Consider the following 15,086-nt stretch of genomic DNA (forward strand, 5'->3'; position numbering starts at 1 on the left):
GGTTCTCTATCACAAGCGTCAATTGGGAAGCACAAATATTCCTGTAATAGGGCAGAAATGCCTTTTTCTCATCAGGATATAAAATGGCTATAACAAGTCGTTTTTCTCTGATAACTCTTACAGATCCAATTTTTAGAATGGCATTGAAACATGTGAAATGTCATGTATGAAACGAGATGCCAGTCCAGGTTCAATGCACGATGCTGGATGCTTGGGGCTGGTGCACTGGGACGACCCAGAGGGATGGTATAGGGAGGGAGGAGGGAGGAGGGTTCAGGATGGGGAACACATGTATACCTGTGGTGGATTCATTTTGATATTTGGCAAAACTAATACAATTATGTATGGTTTAAAAATAAAATAAAATTAATTAAAAAAAAAGAAAAAAAGAAACAGAGTAAAGATCATAGAACATAGAACATAAGTCTACTTCAAATCTTGTATTAATCAAAAAGCTGATCTTATTGTATCTTCCTAACATCAGCAGCATAATGTATTTGGTCAAAATCAAACAACTTCTCCAAAACCTATTATAGTAAAAACAGATAAAAAGATCAGAATTCAAAAGACTTTGATTAGTCAATAATGTTTTTCTTTTGGTATCACATTTTAAAGTGATAATTATATCAAATACTTTCTGTACATCTTGATGGTTACTGTGATAGATGGATTACTATAAATAATGAATATGAATATAGCTTCTCTTTCATGGTTCTTTCCTTCACACTACTCTAGTCTCTTAATGAGACTCAACTCACCAACAGACAGTAGGCACAACTACTACATTTCATGAAGTTTTAGATAGATACATACCGAAAGAAAAAAGCCAAGACTGAGTTGCTTCAGATCACTCAGTTAAAGCAACACAGGAGAACATAAAAATCAAACTCTATAGCCAATCTAAAAACCTAAATCACTGTATCTCTAAAATTATGAGCTGCACATCTGGGAAGCCCTAACAAGAGAACCTGAAATTAAAACATCTACACCAAAGCAGTGTATATACAAGAACAGTGATAATGTAAGGTATTAAATATCATGACTCGGAATAAATTCTTGGGATGGGAGATGTGAAGGAGGTTCAAGAGGGAGGGGACACATGCATACCTATGGTTGATTCATGTTGATTATAGCAGAAACCAACACAATATTGTCAAACAATTATCCTTCAATTGAAAATAAATAAATTTTTAAAAACAGAAATACACTCATTTAAAAGGTAGTTAATAAGACAAATGAAGACCTTTACTAGTGCTAAAAATGATTTAAACATTGTTAACAATTTTAACAAGATTTTATTGAAGTATAACAAAAATACATGTATTCTAAGTTTACAGCCAATGAATTCTCACACATTTATGTAACTAGCTCCAAGATCAAGAAACATAAGATAACTAGCATTCCAGAAATCCCCTTCCAGTCACTGCACCCACCAAGAGTTTTAACCATTATCCTAACTTCTAACACCACAGATGATTTTTGTACTTAACACCCACTTTGTAAACTACTTCCAGAAAAAAGAGGAAAACAAGATAGATATTTAGTAGCAAGATTTTCTCCACAATTGACAGTTACAGGAATAAACAACATCATAGGTATATGTTTTTGTTTGTAACTTCTTAATTATGGCATACAAATGCACATACCACATGCTGCACCATAACTTCTCTCCCTTACTCCACACTTCTCTCCCTTACTCCCTTCCCATCTTGAATTGGGCAGACAAAATTCACCAAAAATCAGAGCAGAGTTAACAAAGAGTTAAAATTGAAACAACCCATTTCTATACGAAGCTATCAAAATCTCTATCTTCTTCAAGGGCAAGTAGTGTTGTATCCAAGATCAATCATCAAGCCCTGTCTGGACTTCAGCAGGATCAGCAGTAAAGGAGGAACAAAAGATGGGTTTACATATGTGTAGAGCAATGAGCAAACTGTAAGAGGCAGCCAGTCGCACAAGGATCACCATAATTAAATGCAAGAAAAACAAGTCACAGTAAGGCACAGGTATATGTGATTCAAGATTCAAGCAGGTCCCACTAGGAGAGCTACAAAAAAAAAAAAAACTACAGATAATAACAAATGTTGACAAGGAAGTAAAGAAACTGGAACTCTCACACATTGCTGGTGGGAATGTAAAATGGTACATATACTTTGGAAAAGTAGTCTGGCAGTTTCTCAAAAGATTAAACACAGAGTTATCATATGATCCAGCACTTCCACTCCAAGGCATAACCTAAGAGAAATGAAAATATATATCCACACAAAACTTTATACACAAATATTAATAGTACCATTATAGCCACTCACAAGAGCCAAAAAGTGTTAACAAATGTCCATCAACTGATGAATAAGTAAGTCCACAAAATTGATTAACACTCAATCATCAAAAGAAATAAAGTACTGATTCACTTTACAACATTATACGGACCTCAAAAACACTATGCTAAAAAAAGGTCATAGAAGACCACTTATTTAAAGACTCCTTGATGACTGTTCAACTCAGTGAATATTCTAAAAACCACTGAGTTCAGTACACTTAAAGTGAGATGTGTATGGTATGTGAATTATATCTCAATAAAGCTGTTGTCAAAAAGTAAAGCCATAATTAAGAAGGCATCAGATCGTTACGACCACCCTCTGGGTCTTGGTAAAGCAGATCCTGAGAGGCAATAAAAATCTGCCAAAGAACAAGATAAATTCTGAGAAGAGGAATCCATAAGAGAATTTACAAAGAAATGATTCACAGCATAATTTACTAAATTCAATTTCTTTTCCATTAGTTTATGCCCCGAGGCCAAAAAAATGAACTCTTTGTTAACTCTGCTCTGATTTTTGGTGAATTTTGTCTGCCCAATTCCAGGTGGGAAGGGAGTAAGGGAGAGAAGTATGGAGTAATGGAGAGAAGTTATGGTGCAGCATGTGGTATGTGCATTTGTATGCCAGTAACTGTTCTCTCCACTGTCACGCAGTCCTTAGATGCAATATTAACATCCCATATTATGTTCTTGAGTACAAATGTAAGCTCTACTTTGAACTAAGAAAAAGAAGGGGAGCAAGGTCGTGAAAAGAAATAAATATCAATTCTATATTTTTTAACTAAAAAAGCAACAAAATTGACACAAAGGATCAATAAAGAATGCTCTGAACTACTTGCCATTTAATAAGATTACCATCTAGTATTTTATTTCTGTAAAAATCATTGGTTGATCTAATTTATAAAGGTAATTTTGTACTAGATATATCTAGTTCCTTGGCCCTATTGTGAATGGTTTGATATTATACAGTGTTTCAATACTGAAACCATAATACTAGTTCTTCTTTGTACTGGTTTGATTCAATCACTTTACTGCTATTCATAACAGCAGCATAACAATTACGCCTGATATTAGTTTGGGATACAGAATGAGTAGTAAATCCTGCATGAAAGAAGATAACAGCTAAAAAGGCTAACTTTCAAAACTAAAAATTAGGGTTAGGATTTACATTATAAATTAGGGTTTTTTACATTTACATTATAAATCACATTATAAATTAAGTTTATATATTTTACATTATAAATTATGTGATGGTGTAAGTTTAATAATGGGGGTAAAAATCCACTAACTTTATCAATACAACTTTCAGGAACTGTTACTTCAATACAGTGATAAAGTTTAGAAAGAGTCATCATTTTTGGTATGAAACTTCACTACCAATGATAAATATACTTTTTTATGATTAACACAATATTTTAAATTTTTAAATAAAAATAATTTTACAGAACTCTAAAGGAACAAGATTTTAAAAGGAATAAATAAGATAATTTTGAATTTTCTATTAAAGTTTTAGAAGTTTTCAGAAAATGAACTAGAAACAAGTTTGCCCTTTATTTTCTTTCATATGTGAAAGCGAAAGTCGCTCAGTCGTGTCCAACTCTTTGTGACCCCATGGACTTTACAGTCTGTGGAATTCTCCAGGCCAGAATATTGGAGTGGGTAGCCTTTCCCTTCTCCAGGGGATCTTCCCAACCCAGGTCTCCCGCAGTGCAGGCAGATTCTTTACAAGCTGAGCCACAAGGGAAACCCAAGAATACTGGAGTGGGTAGCCTAACCCTTCTCCGACCCAGAAATTGAACTGAGGCCTCCTGCATTGCAGGATTCTTTACCCACTGAGCTATCAGGGAAGCCCAGAAGCCCCTTTCATATAATTAAATGGAAAAAAAAAGAAAGAAGATATAGGATAATGAAATACAGGACAATGGAGTTTAGAACTGTCAGACTCTGAAACAAGTCTGCTCAAGATCACTATCTCCCCTGAAATGGTAAAGAGGAAGCAGGAAGCACAGAGAGCACCAAGTTTACATTTAGAGTTCACATGGTCTGACTATCTCATCTAAGGCTTACTCTGTGAATGCAAAAGTCTTGTGCCCCACCCTCCTAGTACAAACTTGACCTCAAATGACTTAGGGTAGAGAACTAGTCAACTAACCAAACCACCAAGAGGAACATTTCAACACAAAGATATTTTATATCTCCAAAATATTCTAGGAAGCTAGAGGAAATAAAGGCATTACAATAATAACAAAAAAAGTTATAGCGAATTTAAGAACTTCGGGAAAATATTAAGGAAAAAGATATACTCAAAGGATACTGAGATCAAATTGAGGAACCAGAGATCAAATTGTCAACATGCACTGGATCACAGAAAAAGCAAGAGAATTCCAGAAAAACATCTACTTCTGCTTCACTGACTATGCTAAAGCCTTTGACTGTGTGGATCACAACAAACTGGAATATTCTTAAAGAGATGGGAATACCAGACCACCTTACCTGCCTCCTGAGAAACCTGTATGCAGGTCAAAAAGCAACAGTTAGAACCAGACATGGAACAACAGAGTATGCCAAAGCTGTATGTCAAGGCTGTATATTGTCACCCCACTTATTTATCTTATTAGAAGAGTGAAAGAAGTGAAAGTGAAGTTGCTCAGTCATGTCCAACTCTTTGGGACCCCATGGACTGTGGCCTACCAGGCTCCTCCGTTCATGGGATTTTCCAGGCAAGAGTACTGGAGTGGGTTGCCATTTCCTTCTCCAGGGGATCTTCCCTGACCCAGGGATCAAACCCGGGTCTCCCGCATTTGCAGGTAGATGCTTTACCCTCTAAGCCGCCAGGGAAGTCAGAGTACATCATGTGAAATGCTGGGCTGGATGAAGTTCATGCTGGAAGCAAGACTGCTGGAAGAAACATCAATAACCTCAGATATGCAGATGATACCACTCTAATGGCAAAAAGCAAAGAGGAACTAAAGAGCCTCTCGATGAAGGTGAAAAGAGGAGAATCAAAAAGCTGGCTTAAAACTCAACATTCAAAAAACGAAGATCATGGCATCTGGTCCCATCACTTCATGGGCAAATAGATGGGGAAACAATAGAAACAGTTAGACTTTATTTTCTTGTGCTCCAAAATCACTGCAGATGGTGACTACAGCCATGAAATTAAAAGACGCTTGCTCCTTGGAAGAAAAGCTATGACAAACCTAGACAGCGTATTAAAAAGCAGAGACATTACTTAGCTAATAAAGGTCCATATAGTGAAAACTATGGTTTTTCTAGTAGTCATGTACGGATGTGAGAGTCGGACCATAAAGAAGGCTGAAGTAAAAGTCGCTGTCATGTTTGACTCTATGAGACCCTCTGTATAGTCCATGGAATTCTCCAGGCCAGAGTACTGGTGTGGGTAGATGTTTCCTTCTCCAGGGGATGTTCCCAATCCAGGGACTGAACCCAGGTCTTCTGCACTGCAGGCAGATTCTTCACCAGCTGAGTCATCAGGGAAGCCCAAAGGAAGAAGGTTGAGTGACAAAGAATTGATGCTTTCAAATTGTGATGCTGGAGAAGACTCTTCAGAGTCCCTTGGACAGCAAGGAGATCAAACCAGTCAATCCTAGAGGAAATCAACCCTGAATATTCACTGGAAGGGCTGATGCTGAAGCTCCAATACTTTGGCCACTTGATGCAAAGAGCCAATTCATTAAAAAAGACCCTAATCCTGGGAAAGACTGAAGGCAGCAAGAGAAGGAGATGACAAAGGATGAGATGGTTGGATGACATCATTGACTCAATGGGTATGTGTCTGAGCAAACTGCGGGAGATAGTGAAGGACAGGGAAGCATGGCGTGCTGCGATCCATGGTGTTACAAAGAGTAGGAAGCAACTTAGCAACTGAATAACAAAAGATACTGAGTGAAAGGGAAGCTTGTAATCCACATTTAAGTGGGGTCACTGACAAAAAGGAGTAGTCAACCAAAGTTAAGTGTTTTCATTTGTGTATTAAAAAGACCTGGATTCAAGTCTCTGGTTGTGACTAGCTGTGTAACCTAAGTAAACTACACTGTTTCTCGTCTATAAAATTGGGACAATAATAGTATTGACCTTGTAAAAGTACTTTAAGGGTTAAATGAGAGTACCTACCACAGTGCCTAGCATAATGGCTGTTATTCCTGTTTCAGAGCAGCAGTTATACACATAAGGTACACAATGTTTAAGGTCTCCCCTTATAACTAAAAATAAATGAAATCCTCAGAGTCAAAGGAAGGCATAAAATCATCTGTTCCTACAGAACCTTAAAGTATAGAAATAAAGGACAAAGATTTTTTGGCATAAAACCTATGAACGCTAAAAATCCTATGATACTGTATGGCAGAAACCAGCACAATACTGTAAAGCAATTTTCCTCCAATTAAAAAATAAATTTAAGAAAACAATATTCGAAACTCTCCTTTACTATGCAGGATTAGCTGAGGAGCAAGATGCTTCAGCTCCCTAATTTATCTAATACAAGACATACTACTTTTGGAAAAAGAAAAATGCCTTTCAAACAATAGGTTTCTATTACTCAGTGAACTTAATGATTTTCTTGTTTGTCTTGTTTAAAGTACTCTAAAATCCCTAAATATTAGTCATCAAAGAAAAAATCTGCTAGGACCTATTTAGGTCTCCTATCAGTACAAACCGGGTGGAGTTCAATATATTGTAGAGAGTCTACTGCTGTAGTCATGATTGTGTTATTATCATGGCCAGTAGCAAAATGAAGGGTGGATCTATCCTGCCAAGTCTGAAGAGTATCTGGCAGTCAGTTTCAACTGGTTAGGAAGGCAGTATTGCAAATTATAGAGTACAATGCACAAATGTCTAACATGGCTGGCTTGGACTCTGGAGTTCATATTACAACATGTAATGTGAGATATAAAGATATTGCTAATTACCTATTATATAAAATATATTCTATCAAGAAAAAAATGAAAGCATCAACAAAAAAAAGGTCTATATGCAATAAACTATAGAAATGTACAACACACTCCTCGTAAGTGGAGAGATACCACATTTCTGAATACGCAAACACTCCAAATTGGCTCTGTTACAAGTTAGAAGATAAATTTTTAAAATTTTATCTTAAGATTAATTCAAATTCATACTGTCTACATTCAGTTTCTCATCATTTTGCTCACTGGAAATTTCAAATAACATTTAATTAAAAATAACAGCAACTGTATGGCTATGTGTGTAAATGAGGAGGGTAGAAGTGAAAGGGTAAATCTGAACTCAAATTTTTTTTTCCTTTTTTAAAATCAAGCAATAATTTTACAACAAAGACAAAATTATGGTATGTCCTGTTATCACTTATATGTAGAACCTAAAAAATAAAACAATGAGTGAATATAATAAAATAGAAATAAGACTCTCAGATACAGAGAACAAAGTAATGATTACCTGCGGGGAGAGGGAAGGAGGGAGAGCAAGACAGGCATAGGGGATTAAAAGGTACAAACTACTCTGTATAAAATAAATAAACTACAAGGATATACTGTACAGCACAGGGAAATACAGCCATTATTTTAAAGTTATTTTATAATAACTTTAAATGCAGTATGATCTATAAAAATACTGAACCACTATGTTGTACACCTGAGACCAAAATATTATCAATAAACTACACATCAATTAAAAATTAAGGGCATAAGCATAAAATAATCTACTATGCAGCCTTTGAAAATGAAAAAGCCTCTGTACAATAGTTTTTTTTTTTCATTTAAAATAAGTTTATTCTGGTGAAATTTATTTATTTATTTTTTTTTTCTTTTTCTAATTTTATTTTTAAACTTTACATAATTGTATTAATTTTGCCAAATATCAAAATGAATCCGCCACAGGTATACATGTGTGTTTTTTAAAAGCAGATTGCAAATAAGTCTGTTAAAATGTTTTCCTTTTTTATAAAATAACTTATGTTTATACATGCATGGAGAAAATACAGAAAAATACACACTTAGTTTGGGACTGTAATTGTGGATGGAGATTTAAAGCACAGGTTAGGAGCATACGTGTTTTTATGTTATAGATTTATGCACAGTTTGAATTTTTTATAAAATGATCATTTGCCACTTTTGAAATCAAAGTACAAGAATTTTTAAGGGAGTGAAAAATAAGAACTGACTATATTCTATTTTTCCTGTAGACTAGGACACAACTTTGTTATTAGCAGATTTCTATATAAATCAAATATATAATAGTATGATTTTTATGAGAATCTTGGCTAAGCATAAAATTTCTCCTTAGTGACCAGAAATGACCACATGTCCTGGACGATTTAATAACAAAATAAGGCAGAAACTGATAGATGGCAATTAACTATTGGCAAATTTGAATGAAGTTGTCAAATTTGAGAGTTGATTATCCTTTTTAGGTAATGATACTACTCTACAGTCCTAGGCATGTTGTTTCTGAACTCATCTCTATGAAGAAAATTTTCATGCTTGGAAAGTAATAATCCATCATAAAACCATTTCACAAAATCTTTCACCAATTAAAGCATGATAATTATTGAGTTAAATGAAAAGTATCAGTAAAAAGCCAAAAAATGTGCAAGGAAAACAAACCTCCACAATCTTGCATTCAAGTAATCAATCTATCAGCTTTCAAAAGGCTTCAAATTTACAAACGACTCTTAGAGATTACTATTATTTAAACTTTCACTTTCCAAAACTGAACTTCAAATGGCCTCCAGGTTTCCTTGGCGATTGGAACTCAGTGAATTGAGAATTCTTTATTTTTTTAAAGTGACAGAGGCCAACAAAAAGACTTTTTATAAGTGGAAAGATATCTACTTTAATTTGCCTAATATCTTATCAAAATTTAACAATATGCAAGAGCTAAATGTAGAATTAAACTATATTGCTAAATAAGATCTGAAATCTTCACCGGAGCATATTTAACATTTTGAACTAATTTTTGTCAGTAATTTTAAGAGATTTGGTCTTTTACTTATGAATAAACAGTCATATATGTTGAATGATGCCAAAGAAGTAAGGAGAAATAAAAAAATACAAAAATAAAAATTACTGTGATTATGCAAGACTCTGAAGAGAACCTCAACAAAGCAGTGAGCACATCCTTGTGAGAAGCAGGAAATACTATTTAAGATAGGTAGGGTGGATCCAAATGATGGTAGGCTGAGAAAGTCAAAATGAAAATTTCTCACTGATACAGTATATGCACAGTTATTCAATTAATTACAGAATGGCTACAAGTCTACATCAAAAGCAAATGCAATGACCAGTTAAAGTGCATACACAAGAATCACTACCTATGATGGGCTTTATGGTTCTGCGGGCAGAATATAAATAAGATACAACAATAAAAAACGTGCAAGGAAAAGACGAGACCAGGGAGAAGGCTTTGCAGTGGTGGGGACAAAAGGTGGTTTTAGGAGTGGAGGGTCATGTGAAGGAAGGAGAACTTATTTACCAAATCAAGGGCTACATATCCAGCATCAACCAAACTTGAGCCAAAATACCGAAATATGAACTTGAAGCCCTCAACATTTTTTCAGAGCACTGCTCAACAAGCGAGCCAGAACCACAAACTGTAGAACACTACAGAATTATGCTATTTCGGAATGAATGTTGTTTTTTGCTGATACCGCACTTGGTCCTAAACTTCATACTCCCACCCAAGCAAATACTCATGCTAAAATATGCTATATATTTATAATTCAGTAACTTATACTTCCTTTGCATAAAATCAAGTTTTATCATGTTGTTGAAATAACTCCCCTTTTCTCTTTCTATACGGCAGAAATAAATACTCTGTTTATTTGGAAGTCAGATTTATAGTAACTTTAACTCCTGAGAACAGAACCTAAAGGGAAAATATTCTATGAAGGTTAAAAATAATTATCAGGAAGGTCACATGCAATTAAATATTCAGAAACTATTATTTCATATTTAATACTAATAAGCTTTTATATTATTTTATATTTAATGCTCATAAGCTAATACTAATAAGTACTGTTTGGATTTAACAGATGTAATACTGGTGGCAGCACCTAAAAATTAAAAGACAGAAGAACTAAAGCACTTGTCCCAATAACTAAAGAGTCAGCAGTTTGTCTACATTAAATAACATTATTTATGTGAAAAGATTCTGAGGGCAATACTGAAATAGAGCAAAGAATAAAAGCTCATGTTCTGAATCATGATTCTGAGCCCTCCAGAAGACAGACTGTTCTCAATAAAAGAAGCATACAGCATGTTTCAGACATATTTATAATAATATGGGTAATTTTTAGTTGCATACCATGGTTAACATGGTTACATGTCAACTGTGACTAACAATATCTTAATTTTTATTGAAAATGTACAAGATGACAATGTCAATAGTACAAAAAAAACTGCAAATAAATTCACAAAAATGGTAAAAGCATAAAGTTTTTAAAAATACAAAATATCTTCAAAATATGAAACTATATTCATAACATGCAAAGTTTCTTCAACTGATAAAGAAAACACAGGTGACTTCTATCTATAATGTCTTTTTTTGAGAAATTCAGAGAGCAAAATAACCAAACAGAAAAAAAGGAAAGAGATTCAGCTTTGTTATTTAAAAACTTTAATCCCTAGAGGGTATCATTCCTTAGATCTAAGTTGCTAACTATAAGTAGGAGAACAAAGGCTGAACTATAGAATTTTTAAAAGACAAGAAATTGTAAAGTTCAGAAAACCTGTGAGTATCATTGACTCTTTGTTTAACTGTTACAAGGATGAACTCTGCTGTTCTGACTAAAACCTTTTCAGAGAGCTACAGTTACTATTTCAAATCAGGTTTTCCAAGATAATTCAACAATAAACTCTTTGCATGATCCAGGTCCATCCATTTTCTAAAATATTTAATAAAGTTTCAAGGAAGAAACAGATTTAAAAGCTCCAATTTCCATTACTTGGAACCCAAGTCCAGCAAAAGCAATTTGGAAAAAGGCTCCAACCTTCCTAATCTTTTAACTGCCCTGACAGTCTGCAAATCATTACCAAAAATTTCAGCATTATGGAAAAGAAAGGTAAGACTGAAATAACAGCAGTTACGGCAAAATAATACAAATATTATTGATGATGACAGCAACAAAGATGAAAATGATGGAGAGGAACAGGCTCTAAGAAGACTGCAATTTCTTTAAGCAGAAGTTCTCAAACACACTTCTTTGTCCATTGCAGGTTTCTTGATGATACCATTTCTTTTTGCATCCAGAGAGTTCATTTTAAGTTCAGAATAAAACAGAAGAACCTAATGATTCATCCCTATTTAGATGCCCTACAGCAAGCATGCCTTAAACCTTTCTAACTTTTAAAAAAACACTTCGAAGTACTTTTGAAAAGCTGCTTTTTATGACTCCACAGCAAAAGACAAAGTCAACACACACAGATACTACCAAGTGCATGCTCAGCCTCTCAGTCATATCCGACTCGCCAACTCTTGGTGATTCCATGGACTGCAGCCTGGCAGGCTCCTCTGTCCCTGGTATTCTTCAGCCAAGAATACTGAAGTGGGTTGTCATTTCCTTCTACAGGGGATCTCCCAGACCCAAGGATCAAACCCAGGTCTCCTGAACTGCAGGCGGATTCTTTACCACTGACCCACCAGGGAAGCCAAATACTTCAACTAATAAATGTATCTCCTGGGTTAAAATGTTCAGCAACCATACATTAATAATCAATATATACACAAAGCACACATGTGCCCAGATGTGTATGTGACTGTGTTTTAATATGCTTTTGTGATACAAAGAGTAAAGGAAAGAAAACTTATTATACCACATGAGAACAGCTAGGTAGTACTTCCAAGCACTAAATGTTACAGTGTCTTAATCATTAAATACACACAGTGGAAGTGAGAAATAGATTTAAGGGCCTAGATCTGACAGTTAGAGTGCCTGATGAGCTATGGAATGAGGTTCGTGACATTGTACAGGAGACAGGGATCAAGACCATCCCCATGGAAAAGAAATGCAAAAAAGCAAAATGGCTGTCTGGGGAGGCCTTACAAATAGCTGTGAAAAGAAGAGAAGCGAAAAGCCAAGGAGAAAAGGAAAGATATACACATCTGAATGCAGAGTTCCAAAGAATAGCAAGAAGAGATAAGAAAGCCTTCCTCGGCGATCAATGCAAAGAAATAGAGGAAAACAACAGAATGGAAAAGACCACAGATCTCTTCAAGAAAATCAGAGATACGAAAGGAACATTTCATGCAAAGATGGGCTCGATAAAGGACAGAAATGGTATGGACCTAACAGAAGCAGAAGATATCAAGAAGAGGTGGCAAGAATACACAGAAGAACTGTACAAAAAAGAGCTTCATGACCCAGATAATCACGATGGTGTGATCACTCACCTAGAGCCAGACATCCTGGAATGTGAAGTCAATTGGGTCTTAGAAAGCATCACTACGAACAAAGCTAGTGGGGGTGACAGAATTCCAGTTGAGCTATTCCAAATCCTGAAAGATGATGCTGTGAAAGTGCTGCACTCAATATGCCAGCAAATTTGGAAAACTCAGCAGTGGCCACAGGACTGGAAAAGGTCAGTTTTCATTCCAATCCCAAAGAAAGGCAATGCCAAAGAATGCTCAAACTACCGCACAACTGCACTCATCTCACACGCTAGGAAAGTAATGCTCAAAATTCTCCAAGCCAGGCTTCAGCAATATGTGAACCTTGAACTTCCTGATGTTCAAGCTGGTTTTAGAAAAGGCAGAGGAAGCAGAGATCAAATTGCCAACATCTGCTAGATCCTGGAAAAAGCAAGAGAGTTCCAGAAAAACATCTATTTCTGCTTTATTGACTATGCCAAAGCCTTTGACTGTGTGGATCACAATAAACTGTGGAAAATTCTGAAAGAGATGGGAATCCCAGACCACCTGATCTGCCTCTTGAGAAATTTGTATGCAGGTCAGGAAGCAACAGTTAGAACTGGACATGGAACAACAGACTGGTTCCAAATAGGAAAAGGAGTACGTCAAGGCTGTATATTGTCACCCTGTTTATTTAACTTATATGCAGAGTACATCATGAGAAATGCTGGACTGGAAGAAACACAAGCTGGAATCAAGATTGCCAGGAGAAATATCAATAACCTCAGATATGCAGATGACACCACCCTTATGGCAGAAAGTGAAGAGGAACTCAAAAGCCTCTTGATGAAAGTGAAAGTAGAGAGTGAAAAAGTTGGCTTAAAGCTCAACATTCAGAAAATGAAGATCATGGCATCCGGTCCCCTCACTTCATGGGAAATAGATGGGGAAACAGTGGAAACAGTGTCAGACTTTATTTTGGGGGGCTCCAAAATCACTGCAGATGGTGACTGCAGCCATGAAATTAAAAGACGCTTACTCCTTGGAAGGAAAGTTATGACCAACCTAGACAGCATATTCAAAAGCAGAGACATTGCCAACAAAGGTTTGTCTAGTCAAGGCTATGGTTTTTCCTGTGGTCATGTATGGGTGTGAGAGTTGGACTGTGAAGAAGGCTGAGCGCCGAAGAATTGATGCTTTTGAACTGTGGTGTTGGAGAAGACTCTTGAGAGTCCCTTGGACTGCAAGGAGATCCAACCAGTCCATTCTGAAGGAGATCAGCCCTGGGATTTCTTTGGAAGGAATGATGCTAAAGCTGAAAACTCCAGTACTTTGGCCACCTCATGCGAAGAGTTGACTCATTGGAAAAGACTCTGATGCTGGGAGGGATTGGGGGCAGGAGGAGAAGGGGACGACAGAGGATGAGATGGCTGGATGGCATCACTGACTCGATCGACGTGAGTCTGAGTGAACTCCGGGAGTTGGTGATGGACAGGGAGGCCTGGCGTGCCTCGATTCATGGGGTCGCAAAGAGTCAGACACGACTCAGCGACTGATCTGATCTGATATACTGTGTGACTGTGTGTTTTATCATGTTTTTGTGATATAAAGAATAAAGGAAAGAAAACTTATTATTACAGGAGAACAGTTAGGTAGTACTTCCAAGTACTAAACACTGCAGTGTCTAAATCATTAAATATATACTACAAGTACATTAAGACAAAACACCAGAATTAAGCCATTTCTTCTTTTTTTTTTTTTCCTGAGAAAAGCCAGCATAAAGCACTTTTCTTCTTATGCAAACTAGGAAATCTTTGGTCCCAACCTTGATAATCTTGGTTTGGCATTAGACCATAATGAATCTTCTTCAGCTAGAATGTATACCAAACCAAAGAATTCATGTGTTATGGACTGAACTGTGTCCCATCTAAATTTATGTTGAAATCCTAGCGCACAGTATCTCAAAATGTGACTAGATAGAGGGCCCTTTTACTTCTTTAGAAGCAATTAAGATTAAATGAGGTCATTATGAGTGGGCCCTAATCCAATTTGACTGGTGTCCTTTATGAAAAGAGGAAATCTGAACAGTCATAGAGACACACTTGTTCTTGGACTTCTACTCTCCAGAACTGTGACAAAATAGATTTTTGGTGTTTAAGTCACCCAGAATGTGGTACTTTGTTATGGAAGCACAGCAAACAAATACACCATGCAATAAACATCTCCTAAATATCTTAATGTGCTAGACTGTCCCAAAAGACAAATAAGGCATAGACTTATCCTTAAGAAGTTCAGTCAGTTCAGTCGCTCAGTCATGTCCAACTCTTTGCGACTCCATGGACTGCAGCACACCAAGCTTCCCTGTCCATCACCAACTCCCAGAGCTTGCTCAAACTCATGTCCATTGAGTCAGTGATGCCATCCAACC

General features: G+C 36.1%; 1 protein-coding gene across 12 annotated transcripts in view; it reads right to left on the bottom strand.

Moving 5' to 3' along the window:
- RNF111 (ring finger protein 111) overlaps nucleotides 1-15,086 on the bottom strand; it is a 93,952-nt gene that overhangs the window by 57,284 nt on the left and 21,582 nt on the right.

The sequence above is a fragment of the Bos taurus genome, chromosome 10 (genome assembly GCF_002263795.3).
Source record: "Bos taurus isolate L1 Dominette 01449 registration number 42190680 breed Hereford chromosome 10, ARS-UCD2.0, whole genome shotgun sequence".
NCBI lineage: Eukaryota > Metazoa > Chordata > Mammalia > Artiodactyla > Bovidae > Bos > Bos taurus.